Below are 25,776 nucleotides of genomic sequence, written 5' to 3' on the forward strand. Positions count from 1 at the left end.
ATATTGAACCCCTAGTGTGAAGTATACGAAGTTGACTATTCTCAATACAGTGCTTTCCAGATCAAATTATTTGTGTAAATGGTTCTTTCAATAGAGAGCAATTGAATTTTTAACTATGTACACACGGAACTGCCATGCACTCATCGTTCTTTACATAGGAAAACACAAAACCTTTTATATCTGAAGCGTCCAGCTTCGGATTTCCCGACTTGTTTGGGTTTTCAATGACATTATTATGATTTTTAGCACTGTCCAGCTTTGAATTTTGCCCATAAAAATACAGTTTCTTTTGTTATTCGCCCCATCAAGGGTTTATTTTATTGTTTCTTTAATTTTCTTTGCATTATGTCCAACAGACTGTACGTTACATTCTTGTAAAAAAGACAAAACACATACAACTTGTTTCACTCCCTTTCTGAACATTCACATATTTCGTTCGACGTTGTCCGAATTTCAATTTTGCTGGAAAAACCTGCATAGGAAAGTTCTCATACAAGATGAACACAAAATCCTTATATCCGAAGCGTCCAGTACCCCATATTCCGTTTGTTTGACTGCTGAAATTTGAAAGTGAAGTGTTTAGCGCTTTCAGTTCGGTTTTTTCTTAGGTAGTTTCTCCAGAAAAAAAAATATTTTAAGAAGTTTTCTAGTTGGTTTTTATACGTTATTGAATATGAATTTAGGAATATTCAAGCGTATTTCAAAACAATAAAAAAATTTCAGACAAATATTAACCCTTAATTATTGAAGAATCCGAACTTCTCTTTAATTGGGATAGGCAACGTTTTTGTCCCTTCACATCTAATGAAGTTATTGTTTCCTCGGTATCCATTTCATCTCTGACAGCGAATATAGAATATGTGTTATTGGCATATCTTTACTTGCTTGTTACATTTAGTTCGATAATCCTAAGTTGGAAGAATGCATTTTGAGTTAGTTCGAAATATCCACTAATATATTTTTTTAACTCCACTGCCTTACAAAAGCCTTATTTACTAGATTGTTCAATAAGTTTTGCGGTTCGATAAGAGAGGGCTTTGTTACTAGTCCATCTTTTTTGTTATATTGGTACACTCTTCATATGAACGTATGTGAAGTTTCATTTCAATCTGTCAATTCATTCTTTGTTTACAAGTCATTTAGTATGGACGTGTCACAGTATTTTTTACAATAGAAAAAATCAAGTATCGTGCAGTGATTGAATTTTTATTTTTGGAAGGTTTAAAAGCAAAGGAAATTCATGAACGGATGTTGACAGTGTATAAGGACTCTTTGCCTTCAATTAGTACAGTATAAAGATGTTTGCTGAATTGAACAACACCAGAAATTGTAGAAAAAATGCAGAGTATCGTATTGGAAAATCGTCGAGTGGCTGAAAGAAATTTAGTATTAATTAGGTAGTGTAGGCAATATTTTGAGTGAAGAATTGGGTTTCAAAAAGCTGTGTGCACAATGGGTGCCGCATTCGCTAACAATGGAACAAAACACATTCAAATGTGACTTTCTCAGCAACATTTAGAGTGTTTTCGAAGGAATAAAGTGCATTTTGTGGGTCGATTCATCACTATAGATGAGACTTGGGTCTATCACCATGATCCTGAAGCAAAACAAGATGCAAAGAGTGGAGTGAATTTTGGTTCTTCGGCTCCGAAACGAGTTCGTGTCCAGAAGTCGGCCAAGAAGGTGTTATTATCAGTTTTTTGGGATGCGAAAAGAATTTTGTTTGTGTATTACTTTCAAACTGGTAAAACATCAAATTCTGAATATTAATGTAATCTTTTAAACCAGTTGAAGGAAAAAATTCGTGAAAAAAATCCAGGTTTGCAGAAGAAAAAAAAATTAATTGTTATCAGGACAATGCACCGTGTCACAAGAACATTTTGACAATGGTTAAATCCATGAATTCAAGTTCGAATTGCTGGAGCATAAACCGTATTCACCCCTAGCGACTTCTATCTATTTCCACTCCTAAAAAATTCATCCGTGGAAAGCGTTTTTCATCAAATGATGAGGTCATAACAGGTGAGGAAGCGCATTTTTCAGCCCTTCCAGATTCTCACTTCAGGGATGGAATTCATAAATTGGAATCTCGTTGAAATAGTGTATTGATGTTTACGGAGACTACACTGAATAATAAAGTGTATTTCAAACCATAAAATTGAGTTTTTTTTTTTATCGAACCGCAAAACTTGTTGAACAACCTGGTATTATGCATTTTGATAGCATAAATGCCCGCTCGAGATATATACGACAAAGACATTTCTAAGAAAACATATCTAAGACCTTCCCTATTGTCAGGAACAGACGTGAAATTAACCACGCATTTCCAATAGACCCCATGTAAATACTACGGAAGCGATAGTTACGTGATGTGCACATGATTCTCTGACACTTTTGAAAAATTACATTAGATACTTCTGCAGATAGAATCACGAAAGGTTCATTTTTAGACCATTAGCATGCCGTCATGCTTCGCGCGATCTTTTTCCGGAAAATACATCTGAATTTTTCAAATATTTTCTCTCTGTCCGCCCCACTCTCAAGTTTGCAGTTTAATGACCACCAATTTATCATTATAAAGCTCTTCGAGATCGACCTGAATGAGTCTATTAAATTATTCTGTATTTTTATTTGGCTGTTTGTGCTGTCTCCCACTAATAAACAAAAAATACGAGGAAGGAATAATTCCGCGAATAAAAACAACAAATCCATGACAGTAACCTTCAGATGTAACTCAACAAATTGATCCGTAATAGATACGGTGTGCAGTCAGCAACACGATCAAAACCTTCCAAATTCCGAATATGACTGGAATTGACAATAACGCGGGGAATGTAATCGGAATAATAAGCGGTTCGAGTGGACAGTTTCAATTGAGCTGCAAAGTTGGGCATTTCAATTATCAATGTCGCGTTTCCTATGTCAGCTTTGATTTATTAAAAACATAATTGTTTGTGTGGTTGTAAATTTGTGGTCCGAATATTTACAAAAAGAAACTTTTCCACTCAGTTCTAGAAAAAGTGTTGTTCAATAACATTGGAACAAAGTGAACAGTTCAGCGGCAAAACTCTCATTATTGCTGATGATTGTTCAATGCTGACACAACGTTTGATAAATGTCACTCTGAAAGGGCCATTAAACGTCTGGATTTCCTTTCATCAAGCCATATTTGATTAATTGCGTACGCGTTTCTCATGTAAATTAGAATTGATATTGAGCAATCAACCCCTGTAAGCCCAATTGATGAGTAAATTGATCAGTGAATATGCAATTTATTTGCGGAGAAAGCAATAATAATTTTAAAAAAATTGAGTTACTTAACAATAACTTTTGACGTATGGTCCAGTTTTGACTTGGGGTTTGTTGTTTGCTTTCTTCATTGTTTCCAATTTCATTTCATGCCAACAGACGCAGTGATCAGCTTCTTCTTTCTCAATTAAGGATATGGGTCAAATACAAGGTGTCGCAAAAACCACTATTGTGAAAACGAGATTAGGTTCAATTCCATGACTTTGAAATTATTGCATCTATTAGTTAGCCTTCTCAGGATTTTTTCGAAGAGAATGACAATATTTTTTTATGTTTAAAAGGGTCTAAGAACCTAAATAACATAATGCCATTTTTAAAATATGACTGCTTTTGTAAACGGAAGCGCAAAATTCGTATCCCTTTGCGGTCTAGATGGTAAGATCAAGATTTCCCAGCTTTTTAGCATTGTTTCAAATCATTACCCGTTTGAAATCTATGATTGTGTTTGTGTAAACACTTCACTTCGTCTTCGGAGATGGTTTGTCTAAAAGACCTCGCATCTGGTCAGCGAACGTTTGGGGGGAAAGAAGAAGTAATTTGGGTATCATATGAAATCAGAGAAAAGCACCTAGGGGAAAAAACACGATGGGAATTTTTGATGGAAAGACAGAAAAGGAAGAATTTTTTGATCGCATACTGACCGAAGACGAAAAGTAGATTTAGTTTGCTCATTCACGGAAAGAAGGCTTTGTTCTGCATTTGGTGGGGTTAACAAAACTTCCTTTATTACTAGCTCTTGAAACCTAGTGACACCATTATGATGCTCGTTATGAACAACATTTAGTAAAATTAAATCATGAATTGCAAACTAAAGGACCAAAATGGGTTACAAAATACCACAAACTGATTTTGTTGCATGGCGAACACTAGTTATCGCTTTGCCAATTGGTTAGAGACGTTGAAATGAGAGGTCTTACGCCACTCGTCTTACTCTACAAACGTCGCAACATCAGGCTATTACTACTACTACTCGATCGATTTTCGGGATCTTATCGATCATCCCCTTCTTCCATCCGCTGGGCAAGTTTCTCGGTTGGAGAGCATTGTTAGTAGCAAAGGATGGTTTTACTTTTGTATGGAGCAATTCGTATTTGCACATGTTGCTTTGCCATATTATCCCCAAGAAGTGGAATTTCATGGAATGTTATATGATTCGATGATGAAGTGCTCCTTTTACCTTCACCTTACGTCCACCTGCAAGCTCTTTCGTGATGATGTATATGGTGGCGAAATCTCTGCTATTTCTGGCATTTATCCCTCGCTACCGCAATGGTGGGCTAAACTTTTTGTACTTTTAAGGGGGTCGTCCCGTGTGTCGGATCCGCGGAATCGATTTTTTTGGCATCAATTGTATCTAGATATAGTGTAGTGTTTTTTCAAGAAACCTAAGGTTTATGGACTAGGTATAGCAAATTAATGATCAGTTAAGATTTTATGGCTAAAAATCACATTTTACTTTTTAAACGCGTTTTTCTCGAAACTGCATGTTGAAAATCTGCGGCCACCACAGCCCAAAGTTTATCCAACGAAATTCTTTGAAATTTGCACCACTTATTCAGAACATATTTCTACGGTCCGCAAGCTAGATAATTGCGATTCATTCAATAGTTTTTTTATTCATTAAAGAAGTCTTAGAAAAACACCAAAATTCACAAAAAAATTTAACACGGCGCCACTGTACGCGGACTGCAGTTAAGTCTGCACGTTAAAATGCCGTTTACTTTTTTCTTTAAGATGATCGCAGCGCCCTCTAGCGTGGCAGCAGAAAAACATCCTTTTTTGGAGATGGGTTGGAAAAATTATTACGCATACTCAATATATTAGTAAATATATGGTGAAAAATTCATATTTGCATCCTTATCCAGTTCTTCACAAAAAAATTTCTAAAAAGACAAAAAAACGGTCTTCACACGGGATGACCCTCTTAAGGTTTTGTTGGAAACAAATCTTATTAGTTCGGTTTACTGTCTGTCTGTGACACACACTTTTCTCGGAAACGGTTGTACCGGTTGACATCAAATTTAATGGGAAGGTGGGAACTGTGAACACCCTCGCGTGCAATCAATTATATCACAGGGATTGGGGGCGGGGGGCATATATGCAAAAGAGAGAGGTATTTTTTCCACCGAATGTAGTCATGTGGGGTATCAAATGAAAGGTCTCAATGAGTACTTTATAAATCAGGTCTTAATTTTGAAGCCCATTATGAAGCACTATGATATCTAGGACCCTCCATATCGATATCTACTAAAATAAAGTTAATTATAGTATATTAATATATTTTTCAAATTTATTGTGAACTCCTCTTGTGTTCATCCTAGACTCGTAAATGACAATAATGTAGGCTTTAGTATGAAGCAGCCTATTGGGAAGTTTGGTGGAATTTTTAACAAAGTTAATGTAGGTCAAAGTTGCCTCCTTTGCGTCAATTTGAAATGAATGAAAGATCAACAAAACCTTTCGTATTTGAAGCACCGAGCTTTTGGTTTCCCGGTTTAATTTAAGGCAGTGATGCATTAACGCGTTGCGCTGGCTTCCGCCCCCGCCAATCAATACAGCTCTCAGCTTCCTTTTTTCATCGATCGTAAGGCGTTGAGGGAATTTATTCTAACATGAGCTGTACTAAACCCCTCAGCTCCTCATACCATACCGTAAATATTGTAGAGATTATACTATACTGGCGGTTTGTCATACTTTTCCTCCTTAGCTTCTGCAGCTCCTTAGCGACTTCGCTGTTCCTCTAATTTGCTGGATGTCATCAGTTACAATTGATTCATTTGAGTTTGCTTTTAGGGCAGTTGTTTGTTAGATGATCCCTGAAGCATATCCTATATATGGTTTTGCAATGCAATACCACTGGTTGTGTTTATATTGGATGGTGTCTATTAGACGGAGTCTTGGTTGTCAGTGGTTTTCTTAGAACTGCAATTTTAATGCAGAAAATTGATTTTATATTGGTTATTTTATCCCATTTTCGTTTGTGATATCATTGCTTAGCATCTCATTGCAAATGATAACTTTTGAGAGACTCCTTATTTTGAGTCTTGTAGGGAGTTACGAGGAGGAAAAAGGTTTTCTCAATTAGATAAAAGCAATCTTCCCCTCGCGTTTTTTTGTGTTTTTATTTGAGTTTTCACTGGAAGCTTTCAGGATGCACTGATAACAGTACCTACACCCTTCATAAACTTAGCTTCCCAAAAGTGCACTGCACGCCGCCAGACAAGGAACTAGCACTATCAAATCGGGCAATGATTGTAATGCCATTGACCGTTTGGCCAACATGGCGATTTGTTTAAACATTGAGGAACACTGTTCGTCATCCAACACTTCTTTGTACAGTAAATGCAGCCTTGGCATCAAGCGAGGATCGAGAAGGTCGAGTAAAGCTATGCTGGGAGGTCTTACTAACAGTTTCGTTAATGCAGACATGTTCGAGAGGGAACTTTCAGTTATCGAATAAACAAGGTCCTCGTCTGTCTGTTAGAAAAGCCATTGATTTAATCGAGTTTCAAGTGACTTTTATGTTCTTGACACAGCCTGAGATTTCTTCCCCATTCTGTTGTTTCTTTCTCCATGAACTAAGATTATTTCTTAACTCTATCACCATTAAACCATCACGCATCTTAAGGGGGTCATCCCGTGTGAAGGCTGTTTTCTTCCGCTTTTTTTGGAAGAACTGGATAAAGATAGGAATACACATTTTTCACCATGTATTTATTAATATCTTGAACATGCGTAATAATTTCTCCAGTCCGATAGCATAGTTCGTTGTTGAAGTACACAGCGATTTATACACCCATATCAAAAAAAGTGTTTTTCTGCTACCACGCTAGAGGGCGCTGTGCTCATCTTAAAGAGAAAAAATAAATGCACATTTACCCACGGTTCGCAGACTAGGATTATTAAAAAATATTGAAAGGTAAATTTTTGGTGCCTTGTTAAGCTTTTCTATACTCAAACAAGCTACGGGAATCTGCCAATGCTGTCGGTGATAAAACGATGCAAGCATGCAATACCACTTCACATAGCATGCACGGCCAGAAGAACACACTGGCACTTGCGCGGTGTTGACGGCGCCGATGTTTGCTGCTTTTGGAGCTACCGTTGTTGTGGTTGTTGTCGTTGTGATAACGTATACCAAATATTGTAGGAGCACTCCGAGTGCCTCGAAACCCTTATTAGCATGCCCTAAATGAAAATCTACAAGCACCTTGAATGGCCTAATTTGCGGAAGCGGTTGTTTCTGCTTATATATTTGTTATTGCTGGAATACAACTAACCGTATGTAGAGCACCACCGCTATTGTTGCTGTGTCAAACTTCAGCGGGTAAGGAAGATTATGGCAGTGAATTTCTGTTTCTTGCTTCTAATCCTCCACAAACGAGTTCTGTTAGCGGTGGTGAAGATGCCGCTGATATTGAAGTTGTGTTTGCTGTGGACGATGCACCCGTGGTGGTTTCGATGCCATGGTTGAATGTGACTAGCTCGAGGTCACCAATTGTGGGGTTCACAATTAAAGTGCGGCTATTTCGTTCAATAAATTTAAATCATTTATTACTTATAACAATTCAATTTAAAAACATTTATCAATTATAAAACAATGTCATTTTTGTATTTTGATATTCAACTATTTTTCACCCATCACTAATGACTAACTTTTTTCTAATACTCGATTGCTCCGCCAGCCTCGTTACTTTTACCTCGCTACTCACAGGCAGGCGAACCACTCAGGCAAGTGAGTTTCACTTCGTGGTAAATTACATCATTCCTGTGCGCAGCCCGGACGAATCCTCGCTAATTAGCTTGTGCCCCCACAAATATTACTATAATTTTTAGTAATTGACTGCAAATATTTCTGGAAGTCATCACTTAGGAAAACTTAAACAAGAAGAATTTTGATAAATGGAGCATTTTTCTATCAAATTTCCAACTGATTCATTTATCTAACTTTTTCTTTTTCAGTCTTTGTCCCGTTCAGAAGTGGGTTCGATTCATCTTGGTCTTTTGCGCCATTTTGTTCTGTCAAAAGCCTGACCTGGATGCAATCCCTACGCTTTCAGATCACCATTCACCATATCAAACCACCGTTTTTTCAGCCGGTCTTTTGGTCTTTTTCCAGTGATTTGATCAATTGGTCATTTGTTATCGATTTTGATACCCAGACCAATTTTGGCAAGTCGATCCTCATTGGCGCGAATGACGTAACCATACCATGAGAGATACCTCTCTCGCGACCACACCTATCCTCTTCGGATGTGATTAAAGCGTGCTATGCCGCAACATCTTCGTCTCCGTTACCACGAGACGTGGTTCATTGTATTTTATATTACCAGTCTTTTTCCTTCACATAAGGTACTCATACAGATGGTTACAAGTGCCACTTGGCAATTTAATTTGACGTGGCATACCACATGGCTTACATGTCTATAATATAATACATAGTATCGGCAAAAAAGTCGATCCTTCAATAGGATTCCCCCGAACAATTTCTAAAATTCCATGGTAATGCTCTATATTTCATTTCTCAATAAAGTGATTTTTAGTATTTAATAAAAAAAATATAACCGTACAACTTCGAACAAATCGCTCCCCTCAAGCCGTGTTCTATAATTTGATCAACGCCCCTGGAATTGCAGCTCATACTATTAACCAAAATGTGTTGAAAACGGATATTGATGAATTTGAGCGATCAGCTGGTGTATCAACAAATAAAAGCGATAAATAATGAGTATCGGCCGACTGTTGATTTGGTTCTTGGTGAAGTTTCAGTGTCATTGTAAGGGACACCTGAAGCTTCAACATCGTCGCCTCCACCAGCGGAAAGAGCGCTATGTGTTATGTCCCGAAAAGTACTGGAAGTTTGTTCAGTTTGTCGTAAATATATTTGCAATGACCATTCTATTATTGAATTTCGTTGCTGAAAGTTTGCCAGATCAACACCGATGAATGAATCTGACGATAGATGAACTACTTTTTCTTTATTTTTTCAATTGATTCTACTTCTTCAATAATTTAACAATCATTTATCTTTTGTAATACTTTAAAATTTATTATATAAATGAAGGGAAACCAAACATATACACATGTGCGTTGTTTTTCATTCACATAAGAGTCTAAATTCTGCAGGGTTCAATGGACCCGGCCTGTCATATTACGTAACTATTTTAGCTTGCCCGCCCAAGGGTGAAGATACAATACAAATGATAAAATTTTTGTTTAAGAATCGAGGTCTTCCTAAGTCTGCCATCCACTTAATGGCGGACCGGACCAGTTTGGAAGCTTTCTCGGTTGTGGTCCACGGAACCCTCATCTTTGGGCAAGCATCCAAGCTGCAAGATATGTGACTTGCTGTTTCGGCCAGAGCAGAGGCAACTCATCAGACGCTTCCCTAGGACTACAACCGTGAAAACATGTTGCTTTCCAACTGGTCTGGTCTGCCATTAAGTGAATGGCGGACTTAGGAATCCCTCGATTCTTAAACAAAATTTTTAGCTTAGTCTCGGGCCTACAAATTTTACAAGGCAGTTTTGTGTTCAATATAAATCATACACATGTCGTGTTTTTGAATAAATAGCATTGCGGGAACAAATACCACTTTGTAATCACTTCGGTCACGCTGCTCCCAGGACAGAGGTGAGGCAGCGTCTGAGGAGTTGCTTCTGCCCTGGACGAAACCGAAATTCAAATACAAATGGTGTGTTGAAGGTCTCGAATTTGTTCATAAAAACTTTCGCCAAGTGGCAGCAATTCAAATTTCCCCATTCAGCTATGCGAATTCTTGTATTTCCACTCTTTAGAGTGGACTTGATAGTGAGTGGTCTAACGGGCAATGCTGCCTCTTGTCCCAATATTATGGAACTAGACCCTGGGTGAAGCTGACAAACTGCCTCCTCAATGCCAGCGATGTTTGTTTGATTGCCCTGTCACCTGCATCTGGAATGTTTCATTCGGTTGGCTACGTTTCGACAGCAACTAGTGACAGTTTGATATGATGTTACTATTTAGTGCTGACAACGCTGCTTGACTGTCGGAACAGATTTTTTTTCGAGATATCAGGCCAATTCCATATTCTGGTTTTCCGAAAATACCCCTGAGCACAATACGCATTCCATGACTGACCCGTTGTTGAAGATTGTTACGCCTGTGATTGCAAAAACTTAGTGGGGATTTGTGGATATATATGGAATGTAATTGTTGGTGTCTAGGTAAAATAACACCTCTCCTAGGTGGGGGGTACTAAGAGGTTGCAATTGGGTTGGTTCCCAATATATTAATAAGCTCAGGGATGTCCCTCATTCAGCGGTAGACCGTGACAACCAAAGCTTTTGTTTTTATTTTTTTTTCTTAGAGATTTCATGATTGACTACTATTTTTATTATCCCGGAAAAAATGTCGGTAGAATCAAGATAGGCTAACTGATGCTGGGGCCGCCTGGTACCCAGAATCCACTGTTTTCGATCCTACCTTTAACCCTGGGACCGCTTACTTTCAGAATTTTTCTTTAGTTGTCGTTGGTAGCAAAACGTTCTCTCTCTACACGTCGGTAGGAATATGGGCTTATATAATAGATTTGAAGTAGATTTTATATTTCAGCGCGTGTCCTTGTCATTCAAAAACTAGAAACTTGACTCATCGAACCCGCCTGGAAGATATCATTTGCTTTTTTCAGGTTTCACTTTCTTACATTAGTGTTCACTACGTTGCTGATCCTATGTGCATGTACACATGTATGTATATAAGTACGCATGATGGGAGCAATCATTAGATATCTTCGATATTTTCTGTGGAAAAATAAAGGTTAAAGATGAAAACGGTTGCTCATTGCAAACACTACACCATCACTTCGTTTAGGATCATGTCGATGGAAATACATACATATAAATTTGTTCCAAGAGTTCAGTTTACAAGCATATTTAAAGATTGTTTACGCCATTCTATTGTTTTCTGTTAAATCCTTCTTATATAGTTTATTGATATTGAATTTTGCTCAAAATTCATCAATACAACTGTTCCTCTGATTGTTTTTCGATCAATACTGAAATACAGGCATCGATTTACATCCAAACATATCCACATATACATAAATACGTATGTATCCGAACGGAAATTTTATTTACTTTTGGGCTAATAATAATTTCTCGATAGATTCTAGCCAGTAGGCAACAAGATTGGACGACATTGAAGTTCAGATACGTCAGTCCGTACGTAGTGTAATTAACTAAATCCATTGATGTCGGCTCTCGATTCTAAATTCCAGCTGCTGGTTGAGCAAATCCTCATACTTGGATGGAAATGTGCGTCATCCCCACTAGAAGCACGGCGAAATGAGGTGGAACTAAATTATCCAGTGAAAGATTTCAATTAAATTATTTTTCTTGGTGTTTTCGAAATTGCAAAATTTTCACGTGAGCCGCTTATGTAAGTATAAACAATCAAAGGTGATCGACACCCTTTAAAAGTCATCATAAAATTTGTTCCACGTCACACTTGAGTTGTGATGAAAACTGTGTTTAAGTAGTTCCATTGTTTCACGATTATTCGGTAAATGGACTTTGAAGATTAACATCAAGCAAAATGCATACGTATCTAAGATGGTTTCATTTCTATCCATTTCATTATGCACTCACACAATTTCTCCGTAAATTGTAATATCGTGATTGTGTTGTGAGGGCGAACCTCCAAGGAAATCACTCTTAATCGCATCTAACCACTATAAACTCCGAAATTTAACTCAAATGGTTAAGATCACTGCTTCAGTAGATACGCGCGATTTCATCTTACGTACTTCCGGTAGTGCCTTTCTGCAGTGGCAACCTTTTCATTCAAGGAATTGTTGCGTTAATCAAATCTCTGGCTATATGTATCTACACCTAGCCTAGCCTATCTTTTCCAAGCAATTACAGACTGAATACATCCCACACGACGTCTGTTAATTAGAAATATAACATTTTATAATGTTTCTTAGTTCATCAATTGTTATTGCTCGAGTGTATTTCTGTACGCCAGAGTTGCGTCAATCATATGGTGGAAAAACGTGCCAGGTAGTTAAGGAACATAAATAACGGCTAAACGCAAGCCTTTCTAGAATGATTCCCGATGGTCATGACTTTCTCATTGATTGTTTACTGTCTAACAACGACTACAAAGTGTTAATTTACGATGCCATTTTCAATTATATTTCATTGGGATCGTGTCCGTTTTTTCTGTAGTATGAAAAGATGAATCGAACTTGTAGGAGGGAATTTATTATTTCTGGCGGAGATTTTATATTTTAGAATGATCCGCAACCGAATTTTAATATTCGGTAGGAGTAAAGTGCGTTTAGAAAAATGTTAGGAATGGATGAAATGCATGTCAATGAGTTGGAAATTGCGTCGCTGGCTCCCTAGGTTACCATTTTTTACGCAAGTAAATTTTGTACTTTTGACGTTATCGCAATTAACACATTTTTCCTTATCGTTAACTTAGTTGGTTAAGTGTTGTTAAATAGTATTCAAACGATAACAATATTCAGCTGTATTTTAAACTAAGGTACTTGAACGAATTTTTCAGTAATTTCCTGATTTCCAAGCTTTATTGCTGGTGAACCATTACTCAAAGGCGCATTAGAAATGATAGTTGGTTTTTGTAATATTGTCGTGCTGGACGAGAACCGTGTTTAAATGCCTTCGGATACAATCTGCTTGTTGTTAGTTGTACATAACCAGGAAGAAATAATACATTCACTCACAAAATGTCAAACTATAGTGCCCGTGGCTTCTCAGCATCCGCATCATTTCGTTCTCTTTGTCTTGTGACGAGCGGATGAGGGATTCATTTCGTTGTATGCAGCACATCTCCTTTACTTTCACATAACTCCCTTAAACACTTCCATTACCTTCCTTTCTATTCCCTAAAGTCAACATCGACCGCTTGTATGACCCAGCTGTGGCTGGACCGTGAGAGACCTATCTTGCTGATCGGACGGCAAATATACCGTTAACCAACCGCCTGAGAATATTGATGCACATTGGGCCGCCATTAAAAATGCTCTATTCTCGGGTGGTCACACAGTTCGTAGGCGACGTCCCGAAGGGGCGTCATAAGATCTGGTTGACTGAGGAATCCTGGAAAAGGATCGATGGGATTGAAGGCTCTACTGACCGCTGCGAATGATGGTGGGCGTGACGCGCTCGAAGTCCGATGCCGAGCGAAATCCCGAGAAGTTCAGCGAATGTACGCCATGACAAGAGAGAATTTGCTATTGCGCTATTCAGGAGAGCGGAAGATGCCGCAGATCGCAATGATTTCAGGAATGTATACCGCATTCCGAACGAGCTTGCTTGTGGCCCCAAATCTTTCGATGGTCTTGTGAAGGACGTCAGGGATCGACTTCTTATCCACCATGAAGCACAACTGCAGAGGTCGAAAGAACACTTCACCACGGTTCTTAACCTTATCATATCCGGTGAAGTTCCTCCTTTTGTGGATGAAATGGCTAGTCACGGTAATATATGGACACGGACTACTACCTCAAGCAGAAGAGAAATCATTTTGGTCATCAATGTACTCAAGCGGATTAAAGCCGCTGGGCTTGACGGTCTCCCCGCAGAGTTATTTATCGCTGCAGCTGCAGTTACTGCAGATCTGCTGCTTCCACTCGTACGGTAATCTTGAGATTTCAAGACCTTTCCCAGAGAGTGGAAGAAGGGGATGATCATCAAAATCCCAAAGAAGGGGACCCATTTTGAGTGCGAGAATTGGAAAATAATTGGAATAAAATAATCCTGGAATGCATCAAAGAATATCTTAAAGGCCTGATCGACATAGAGCAAGCTGGTTTCCGCTCCGGATCCTCCTGCATTGACCGCATCAACAACCTACGGACCATCTTGGGGCAGTTTAGATGTTCGCTGCATCAGCTCTACATCGCTTTTGAGAAAGCTTTTGATAACGTGAACAGGGAGTGCATCTGAAGTGCGAATGTTCAGTAAAAATTGAGACTTTTATCCATTAAAAAATATTTTCTCTCAATATTTCGCATTTTTTAGGTTTAACTAGAAAGTACACGGTATACGGTATGGACATGATTTTAACAAGATCAAAAAAGTACTTTTTGATTTATCTTGAACACCAACTGTACAAAAAATTGTTTTGGGGAAAACATGTTTAAAGTTTCGATAACGAAAAATCAATAATAGTCCAGTGATTAAAGCCGAAAATTGGGTGCGACCTCCGAATTCTTTCAGTCAAGACCGATTGACATGGAATTCCGGGTGGGGTTAGACATTAGTGACATCAGAAACAAAAGTTTTATAGCGCTGATGGGCGCCTTTCCCCGAATTGGTGTGACACCCTTCCTTCAGGGTGTAGTTTTTTTTCGAAATAATAACAGAAATCGAAAATTGATAGACCAGTAGCTTACTCGAAACTACAATTTTAGTTTATAGTGTATATATATATTTCGGGAGCAACTTACTCCCTTCATCAGTACAAAGCTACTGAGAAAAATTGTAGTTTGGAGTAAGCTACTGGTCTGTCAATTTTAGACTTAACTACAAATAGAAGACAATATCTATCCTCACAGAAATCGATTAAATGGTCGATTCTAAGCAAAAACTATTTATTAAACAATTTTCGTACAAGTAGTAGTTTTCGAGTTATTCATGTTCAAACATGTCGTTTATTCATCGAAAACATGCATGTTTTTCAACGGTTTTTCGCAAATAACTCAAACTCGTAGAAACAAAGCATATTAAATAACAACAAGTCGGGAAACCGGAAGCTAGACGCTTCAGGTACGAAAGGTTTTGTGTATTTCTTTTATGAAGAGATTTGAGTGTGCATTTGTCCCATTAGCATGTAGCCCGTAATATATGCATATATTATATGAAAATATCCACTTTCAAGTGATATTGACATTCATAGTCTTGAATTTGCGGTGGAGCGACAGTTTTCACCTAGTATAACTTTGTTGGTAATAGTGCAATTTTCACCAAATTTGACAGAAACATGCACTATGCTGTAACCTACACTACTGCAAAATTTTGTGATTCTAGGGCGAACTTAAGGGGGGTTTTCCTTTCAAATTCTAAAAATTATAATAATGTACTATTATTAACTTTATTTGAATAGGTATCGGTATGTAGGGTATTTCGGAGCCTAAGCACCATATAGTGGCAGCTCTCTGATGTTTTTCAGATTTTTCGGTTGAGTAGTTTCTGAGAATGGGTTCGTTAAAAAAACAATCACTTTCGGCCCCCCTCACTCCGAACCTTTTCAATAAATGTCAAAACTAAGACCAGCTTTGAAAAGTACTAACCAAGACCTTTAATTTGATACTCCACATGACCATATTTGATGAAAAAAAGTTTCACCCCCTTTTGCATGTATGGAGCCCCCCCCTAAATTCGACGTAAAAGGATGTAACTCACTATATGTGTGAGCGTTCACAGTTCTCACCTTTCTACCAAATTTGGTGCGAATCGCTACAACCGTCTTCGAGAAAAATGCGTGTGACGGACAGACAGACAGACGGTAAATCGATTTTAATAAGGTTTTGTGTTTACAGGAAACCTTAAAAAGGATGGATCTTTTTATTTTTTTGTAGATACAATATAAACAGAGTTATGGCTCGTCAAACGTAAATTCGCAATTCCATTCCACACTTCCTCGTAAAAGTCGAAATATATATGTGTGCTTATTGTATTTAAAATTAATTAGAACGTGAGAGATTATGAGAAGGCCAGCACTCTCTTCAGTAGAGCCATGGAGACTTGGAACGCTATAACTTATTTTAAATTTCCAGGCTATATTATATGGGAAATCATGAATTAAGTTTGACTTTCCTAAACCGGTTACAAGTATCTCCCTCCCTCTTAATGGAAAATATTTTGGTTATACGGGTAAAACGTGAATTAGTTCATCATCATCAACGGCGTAACAACCGGTATTCGGTCTAGCCCTGCCTTAATAAGGAACAACAGACATCCCGGTTTTGCGCCGAGGTCCACCAATTCGATATCCCTACAAGCTGTCTGGCGTCCTGACCTACGCCATCGCTCCATCTTAGGCAGGGTCTGCCCTTATAGACTTTCCGGGTGGGATCATCCCCATCCATACGGATTAAGCCATACCGTAACCTATTGAGCCGGATTTTATCCACAATCTGACGGTCATGGTATCGCTCATAGATTTCGTCCATCCTCATGTAGGAGGCCAGAAATTCTTCTCTCGAGCGCGGCCAAGAATTCGCAATTCTTCTTGCTAAGAACGGAAGTCTCCGAGGAATACATGAGGACTGGCAAGATCATAGTTTTCTACAGTAAGAGCTTTGACTCTACGGTGAGACGTTTTGAGCGGAACAGTTTTTGTAAGCTGAAATAGGCTCTATTGGCTGCTAACAACCCTGCGCGGATTTCATCGTCGTAGCTGTTATCGGTTGTGATTTTCGACCCTAGATAGGAGAAATTATCAACAGTCTCAAAGTTGTAGTCTCCTATCTTTATTCTTCCCGTTTGACCAGTGCGGTTTGATGTTGTTGGTTGGTTGGTGTTTGGTGCTGACATTGCCACCATTCGACACTTACCTAATCCAAATTCCATCCGGATATCACGGCTGAACATGTCTACTATTTGTAACAGACTTCTAAGGTAGTCGTCAGTACCAGCATACAACTTGATGTCATCTAAATGCATCAAGTGTGTTAGCTCGCACTTAGCACGTAGACCATATTTTATTACAAAGTTATGCCTTCTAGCATCATTCAGTAGCCATGAAGACGGGGTTCAATACCATGCAAAACCAAAGAGTACTCAACCAATCCCTCTGGAAGATGCCTCTCCGTATATGGATAGGCTTCAAGGTGTTGGTACCCTCAGATGAGCGCACTGATAAGATGGTATGCCACCCTGTCCTGACTGGCGCCAAAAATTGTATCAGTTAGGGATCAATCTGATGCAGACGTAGGACACCGATTAGCTTTTAGATATTCTGTTGAATAGCTTTTGGTCTCAATCAAAATTAATGGAAGATACCGCTACGCAAGATTTCAATGCAGCATTAAATAAACTATTGTTTCCAGACAAAAAAGTATTGCATGGAAATCAACAACCAGACGACGTGAACAAGGCTGAAGATGGAGATATGATATTCACGTTAGGATATTACTGCACCGCAAACGGATGAAAAGAGAACTCGTTAGTGTCGAAATTGAACATAGTTGAACGTAGTTTATTAGCTTCGAATAAAGAAACGACAATACTTAACAATGAACTATTTCCAACGAGTTAAACTTTTACATTTACAAATTAATGCGACCGGCTCGACAGTCGACAGTTGATTGCAGGCTCATTATTTACACAATATCTAATTAGTTGGCGAGGCCTACTACGCCACGGAGAACACCGGTGGTGGCATCTGTCTGTTGAATTAGCAACATTCGAAATAAATTTCGAATGCCGCTAACCCTGCTGCGCCACAAGCTAAGTGTGCGGGACGCTGTCAATAGCTTTGGTGCAATAGATGTAGCAACCAAAGAAATTTCTTTAGCCTCTAGTTGCTTGTGCTACAACTACCGAGTCGATAATATGTTACTGTTTAGAACCACTTGACCCGACTCGGCAGCCCTTCTGCTCTTCGGACAGAATGTTGTTGGTCTCGAAGTACGCATTGACCCTTCCACATGGACGTTATAAATATGATTATGGAGGGTTGATTAGCAAGTAATCGGTCTTGTATCTGCGGTGTTCTGCAGGGTGCCCTTTTTAGGGTCAAATTAGGTAATTCCGGAGTGAGGAAGGGTGGAAATTCATTCGATCGACTAATGATCTGATTTATGCTATGTGTCAGCCGACTGCCTATCCTGGTAAATTTTTTTTACCAGAAATTCTGCACCCGATCCAGGACCTTTCCAATTCTTCGAGTTGTTTTTTTTCCTCCTCTTCGGTAGCATCCGCAAAATTAAATTCATGCCAGGCGTAGCGACATGGTGGGTACCTTCGGCGGAGATCCACTCAACATGCTGGGCGGGTAACCCTAATATTCTTTCGCTTTCGTCACCGAGAACTGTTGTGTCTGGACGCTCTGTTGGGATTCTTTGATTGATCTGAAAAAACTCCGCTGATTGTTTGCGTATGTAGCATTCGGAACACACCTGGAGTGATTTCCGCCATACCGTACTGCATACCAGAGAAAGTTTCTACTTTAGTGTATTCAGAATTTTAACTGTGGGTGTCTCACAGGAGATGGCACAGTTCATGTAAACCCTCTGCCCTTTATTTCTCACCCGTTTGCTGGCATTGCCAGAGCTGATTTGAATCAGCCTAGCAATATCCTGCATTAGTGAGTCCTGCCGACGTTCCAAACGAATTTTCTATGATATTTTGGAAAATATTTCTATATTTTCTTCATGCTTTTTTTTAGTTATTTTTATATTGTTCGTTCGTTTAGTTATTTTTATATTGTTCCGGTTTATTCTTTTTTTCTATTTCAAATATTTTTTTCTTCCTTTTCTTTCTGGTCCGCCATTAAGTGGATGGCGTGCTTAAAAATCCCTCGATTCTCAAACAAAATGTTAGTTTACCCTCGGCCGGCTTAGGACTGAATTTTAGAAGGCAGTTTTGTCTTCATTATATTTCATACACATGTTGTGTTTCTGAATTAATATAACGGTGCAAATGCCAACTTGTAACCACTTCGGTCACGTTGCCCCCAGAGCAGCATCTGATGCGTTGCCTCTGCCCAAGGATGAGGATTCCGTGGACCGCAGCCGAGAAAGTATGTTGCTTTCCAATTGGTCCGATCCGCCGTTAAGTGAATGCTTTTTAAGGTTTTGTGTGAAACAAAACCTTATTAGAATCGAGACGGTGTCTGTCTGTCCGTCTGTCCGTCTGTCTGTCTGTCTGTCTGTCTGTCTGTCACACCCGATTTATTCGGAAACGACCAGACCGATTGTCACAAAAATTGGTGAGAGTATGTAATCTGGTGATCCCTTTACATGCAGTAAGTGGCGCCATCTTGTGTTAAGTTTAATGGGGGCTCTCCATACATGTGAATGGAGGGTGCAAATTTTTTTTTCACAGAATGTAGCCATGTAGGGTATCAAATGAAAGGTCTCAATTAGTACTTCTCGAAACTGGTTCAATATTTGATATTAGAGGAAACATAGGGGAGTGAGGGTTCAAAATATGACCCCCAAAAAGTGTAACAGGTCTCGTTCTCAGAACCTATCCAACCGAAAAATCTGAAAAAAATCACAGTGGTGCATCTCTACGAAATCTAGGCCTCAAAATATATCCCGTTCCGATATCTGTACAAATAAAGTTAATAATAGTATATTTCCACATTTTAGAAATTTACCCGGCAACCCCCCTTATGTTCATCCCAGAAGTACAAAATTTGGCATGCGTATAATGAAGAACATAATGCACAGTTTGGTTTGGTTTGAAGAAAATCCAACCATTATTAACAAAGTTATAGGGGGTGAAACTTTACAATTTTTTGTGAATTTCGTGTACTCTACAACCTGCCTGACGTCATCATCACATATCAATTCGTCAATACCACAAAGAAATGAGTTCTTATGAATTGGGTCCCAGAGAATTATTTTGTTTTAGTTTTTTAGTTATTTGTCAGCCAGACATGTGTGTATTTAGGTATATAATATATGCGTGCTAATGAACTTTGCGGGTAGTGCCTAATTCAAATAGATATAAGAAGTAAATCGGAAATATGGGTACGATCAATTTATATACGTGCATATATGTGTACAGTATTCGGTAGTAGGCATTTTGTTTGTTTAGGGTGAGCGTGATATCTATGGTTGTAATATGTACGTGTGTCTCGTAGTTTGGAAAAATATGAAGGATTATGTTGGATTTGTAGCTATATACGGACAGAAAAATGTGCGTTGAAGTTTCTCACATAAGATGAACACAAAACCTTTATACCCGAAGCGCGAGCTTCCGGTATTCCGACTTGTTTTAAACTTTCAATGGATACTTCTCCAAACTCTTCCAATTTAAATTGTTCTTTTATGATAATGTAAATTTCTCTCTTGGATTTTAGTTCGCCGAGATCTTTGTGTGGCCCTGAATACGGCGAGTAATGAACGCCGTCTTCCTGTTTAGTCCTAGGACCAAAGAATTATGGGAGGTTGTCTGATCTCCAGAAGCCGTCCAAACCTTTGAAATTACTTAGTAGGTGCATTCCCGAAGTCAACAAAACGCTTCCACATCATACATCTCGACGTTGTAGGGCACAGTCATGCGCTGTGAGCCTCTGTCGAGAGTCAATTCCGTTCTTTGGTGTTAATGCAGTAATTATCACAGACTAGGAATTGCAATTCTCTTCTCGCACCTCGGGAAGCTCCTTGGATTCATACGACAGCGGACAACCACACACCTTCCGCAGTCCGCCATAATGGCGTGCGACGATCCATCCTGGTCGCAGGTTTTGCTTTTCGTTTCACTTGGCTGTTGGCCTGCGTGGAATTTGTGGCCAGGCTTGCTGATCTGGTATACAGAGAGAACCTACGACTTGCCGGCGACCTGGTTTCCGACAAAAGGACTGGATTGTGGCTAAATCAAAGCCTAACGTGCTGCCAGTTTTCTACGTCTCTCGGGAATTCGAAATCTGCATCCACTTTCTTGTGGCAAGCTCCAGACAGTCCCCTTGGACAGGCTGAAGCCTTTTTTCCAGGGTTCGGATGTCATTGGAAGGCAGCGTGAATGTCGGGTCCGTTTTGACGTCCCCCAGTCGGCCGTGGCCGAGTAGCCCCGCCAGGGGTTTTCTCGCCGAAACCCCTTGATTTCAACTGGGAGCGGGGTGAACGATAGTTAGCATCCGTTTCTTAGCCCTAATCAGTCTGTGACGTACGCATCGGAAACACCCACAATAGGAAAAAGGTGCAAGCGAGCACAAGGTCGGTGAGGAAGTGGCATTCGTCCCAGTCGAGCAGGATCCGGCAAAAGAAACAGTTGTTTGTAGGAAACTTGTGAACCTTCTCAATACTGTAATAAATTTTATTGTAAAACTGTATTAAAGGAATGATTGTTAATTCGAATCACATAAAATATTGGTCATTAGGGAAACTAAAAAATGAAATTGAGGAAAGAATAGAGACTTTTATAAATAAATTATCATAAGGGATAAAGTGGCTAAACTGTCTCATGTTTGTGCCCCGTTCGGCGTTCTTCCCAAGTATCTTCTCAGCTCGAACATGTAATTCACTATATGAGTTCGTCGGATCCAAATGACATTTTCGCCTAGGTCTTCGACCTTTTCAGAATTTTTGCGCACGACAGATTGCTCTTGCATGAAATAATTGCATTTGGTCGAATTGGCACTACCGCATTCCTCCTACCTCCTGGGGTACCTGCTTTCGTCGCTACTTTATTCCTGTTTCTCGGAACTACCAATAGGCTTTTTATGTACCTGCTGATGATCTAGAGGTTCGCCGCTTTTCCCGGCGCGCTCTTTAGTCACTTGCATCGCCTGTCATGGTGTTGACTAGTGCTTGGTTAATGTTTTTCCGCTTCTCACCTTTCATCTTCTTAGGTTCCACAGAGCAGCTGGCGGGAGGCAGATATAGCCCATTAGTTGTAATGTTAATTTATTTCATTTACTTCTGCTTTGAATTGAACAAAGTTGTTCTCTTTTTCGGAAAAGCAAGCACCACCTAACTCCAAAGATCATTCAATTGATAAGGACTTGCAAATTCACAGTCTTCTTTTTCTTCAGCCTTTGTCCCGTTCACAAGCGGGGTCGGCTCGTCGTGATCGGTTTCGCTACTTGGCTCCATCGAATGCCTGATCTGAGTGCAATCTCGAGGCTTTTAAATCCCCATCCAGCGTATCAAGCCACCGTTGTTTAGGTCTACCTTTTGGTCGTTTACCATCGGCTTTGATGTTTAAACCAATCTTAGCAAGTGAATTCTCGTTAGCACGGATTGCGTGACTATACCATCGAAGACGCCTCGCTCACAATTTTTCCACGATCGATGTAACCCTATAATGATCGCGGATATCCTCATTTCGGATGTGATCAAAACGTGTCACACCACTAGTCCAACGCAACATCTTCGTCTCCATTACCGCAAGACGCCCTGCATTGTCTTTTATAGTTGGCCAACACTCAGAACCATAGAGGGCGATAGTACGGACGACATTACAATAAATTTTAGATTCGAGACATTCGTTGCAGGCACGTGACAAGTCTTTTCATCGAGAAGTTGCAAGAAGGCATCTTTCTCGGCATCAGGTCGACCTGTCTGTGGTGCGTACGCGGTGAAGAAGTGAATAGTGCGATCAGCTGATATAATAATGAGCTTCATCAGCCGACCATCAAACGTTCAACTTCTTTAATGACATCACGGGAACCCTCTGAGATGGCAATGCCAACACAATATTGAGTATGGGGGCTACCAAAGTAGAGAAGTTTATAGCCATTTTTACTGCCTTCGCGTTCAATGTCGTAGCTTTTGGCACCAGACCATCGGGTTGCTTGCAGAGCGCAGATATGAATGCGACTTTTTCGAAGGGCTCTTGCGAGTTCCTCGGTCTTTTCAGTTAGGGTACCAACATTTAGCGTGCAGACACGTATTTGTTTTGTTCGGACTAACTTGCTTCCGTGCTGATGCCGTCCATGCGTCAAGAACCCTTGCCCATTTCTCGACAGAGCCGGGGCCCGTCCTGCCGCTTCGACTGAGGTGGACACCCTAGCATTTCTCCGAGGCTTGTGACTCAATCCGATCATCATGTTTGTAACGGCATTGTATGCATTTTCTTGGTCGACCTGTCGCGGGACCTGTCACCAAGAGAGATCAGGTAGGATTTAGCATAGTGGAATAACTTCAACTGTACTCTATTTATCTCTTTCCCTGTTCTCAGCATTTTATTTTAGTTTTACTGAGGATAGTGCAGAGTACGTTGCCTCAAACTCTCCTCCTTTATCTGGATTTGGGACCAGCATACTATGTTAATAGCATGGCGGAGTTCTTGCAAACTCATAGTAAAAAACTGAAAGAATAAATTCCTCATTATTTTCTTCTGTGTTCATCGCTCTATTTACCCCCACGGTTCGAGCAGACTTCCTCCCGGCCAACGTTGCCCAATACAATGATTTAGTTTTCAAATATATTCCCGTGACTAATTTTTGTCAAAATCGCAGAGTCGCTGCGTCTCAGCAGATTTTCCAATGACGTGCTTCTGACTTATCGAAATCTGAAGAAATTTAATGAGCCGCAACCCCAGATAATAAGGAGACAGTGCCAATGTTCGCGTGTTGTAATAAATTCCGTTCGAGACAGCCGCAACAAAAACTCAAACAAACAATGTTTATACAATCATATGATCGAAAGTAGGACTCCAAAAACTCTTGGCTGTGGTGGAGCATATTTTTAGACATGGACGAGAACAAGTTTGATAAATGACTTTTGTTCGCCATTTCAAAACGATCCCGTCCCCGCCGTTCCTATACACGCGTGTACATATGCTGAAAGGATTTTAATTTTTGAGTCATCGGATGCGTTACGCCACGCCAACTTGACTTGAAATATGTTTTTATTCTGGGAAAATAAAGCAAATTATTACAGCAATAATTAACAGTGATACTTTCTTCTAAAAAACAAAATCTGAGTTGATGGAATAGCGCAAGCCATGAGTGATATTTCTGAAAATGCATAGGAACAGATTCTTGGAAAATTAGTAATTTAAGTTGAATTAAAGTTTGGGGGCGAAATTGAAATGTTTAAATCAGCTGAGTACTTAGGCGTAACATTAAGGTGGATATAAAGGAAAGTTATGGGGAGAGCAAATACTAGCTTATTTGGCAGAGCTATCAAGTCTGCTCCTATTTCTGGATTTCAATGAGGAGGAATATGCAAAAAACCAGCCAAACCGCATGTTGGGTGCTTTCCAGTTGCGTGTTGTAAATAATCAAATGATGTAAACATTTCTTAGCATGTAATTTAAAACTTTTGCGCTGTTCTGTCTGACCGTGAAGTCTGCAATTAATAGCGGGTGTAGATGTCTTGCTGCGGTTCCTGATGAAGGATTTGTTGTAGTCATCAGGAGTTTTTCTTTACTTATCGTAATATAAAAGTAAACTCAAGTTATTTACGAATGGAGCTCTCTTCTTTTAAATCTGTTTAACTAAACTGCGATTCCAGGAAAAATTCGTGGAATGTTGCACATATCCCAAATATTAGTTGTATATTTGAACGAATATAATCAGTTTATAGCTTGGGCTTCCCGTGTTTTTGATAGAGGTATTTTGACACTAAAACTCCGTTGAAAATGTATATTCAAGCTGTTACGTAATGTTTCAGCACTGAATGAAAATTTTCCAATGCTAATATTTATACAAACTAGCCAAATTCTTAATGGGAGTATTCGAACTTGAATGAAGTGATCAAAATTAATAATTTAAGGTGTACGAGTTTGGTGTAGCTTTTAGCAGACTAATCAGTAATTACTTAGTTTTTAATAGTGCTGCTTAACGTCAGCGTTTACTGCATAGAACACCCACCAGTTTAAATTTTTTTTTATAGATTCAGCCGAATTAGAATTTTTAATAAAGAAAAGGAAGATGGAAATTTGCGTAAGGAAAAGAAAATTTGCACCCACCGATTACCATAGAAAATGACCACTAAGTGAAGCTTCTTGTCTTAGATCTTTGTCTGCGCTACTTATAGTACATCTATGAATGATTGGAGTCTTTATTCGGCTGCAATTTCATTGAAGATGAGTATTCTTGGAAACATCCAGACTTCCTTAATTGAAAATCGTTATGTAAAACCCTGAGATCCCTAAAGCGCCTTTTAGGCCAAAGTGAAAATTCGTATGCCGGCCCACCACCAGTTGGTACTTACCGAAAACTTTAAATCTCCACAAACGTTGGCGGACAAACATCGCCAGCCACACGTGTGTAAGTGCGTTAGTAACTTCTGAGCAGGCAAGCAAATTTCCTTTGATTTGTTCAAAAAACCGACACTCGATAAGTTCGGAAGCAAGTGCTTGCGAACCTACAGAAATCAAGCCAAAAACTCTATAAACAGCTTTAGCAAACATGTGTGTTCGTCATTAGCCGTGGTACCAAACATTCGCATGAATAAAGCTCTATTCATACGATCCAATAGCTAGCGTATTCACCACGGAGCGGGTCCAGCAGCTAGCATGCAAGACACAAAAGAATGCTAGGTGCATTTACTATGAGAGTATTTAGACTATGGAACACCGCGCGTTCCCACACGGAGCTTGTCAGACACGGCATGGTAGAATCCAAAAACATTCATCTCGGCTTGAATTTGGATGATGGAAGAAAATGATTACGCATGTTTGCCGTTCCGCGTAAAATAATAAAAGAATTCCAAGAAGCTGTGTATGTATCTCAGATAACTGGACATAATTGCATTCTCCTGAGTAACTACCTGGGGTTTCCCCGTATAGAACATCCAGTAATTAAAGAAAGTCGGATTTCAGGTAGGTA

At 39.4% G+C, this 25,776-nt stretch overlaps 1 protein-coding gene across 4 annotated transcripts in view; it reads left to right on the top strand.

The window, feature by feature from the left end:
* The window catches only part of LOC119659858 (ankyrin repeat domain-containing protein 33B-like), a 122,260-nt gene that overhangs the window by 63,260 nt on the left and 33,224 nt on the right, over positions 1 to 25,776 (top strand). The window contains exon 1 of one of the 4 annotated variants that reach the window (XM_038068167.1): positions 11,522 to 11,727. The exons of the other annotated variants lie outside the window; for them this stretch is intronic. The gene's annotated coding sequence lies outside the window, so the exon portion shown is untranslated. Of the gene's footprint in view, positions 1 to 11,521; positions 11,728 to 25,776 lie in introns of those variants that run through there. 4 annotated transcript variants of the gene reach the window in all.

The sequence above is a fragment of the Hermetia illucens genome, chromosome 6, assembly GCF_905115235.1.
Source record: "Hermetia illucens chromosome 6, iHerIll2.2.curated.20191125, whole genome shotgun sequence".
Lineage (NCBI taxonomy): Eukaryota > Metazoa > Arthropoda > Insecta > Diptera > Stratiomyidae > Hermetia > Hermetia illucens.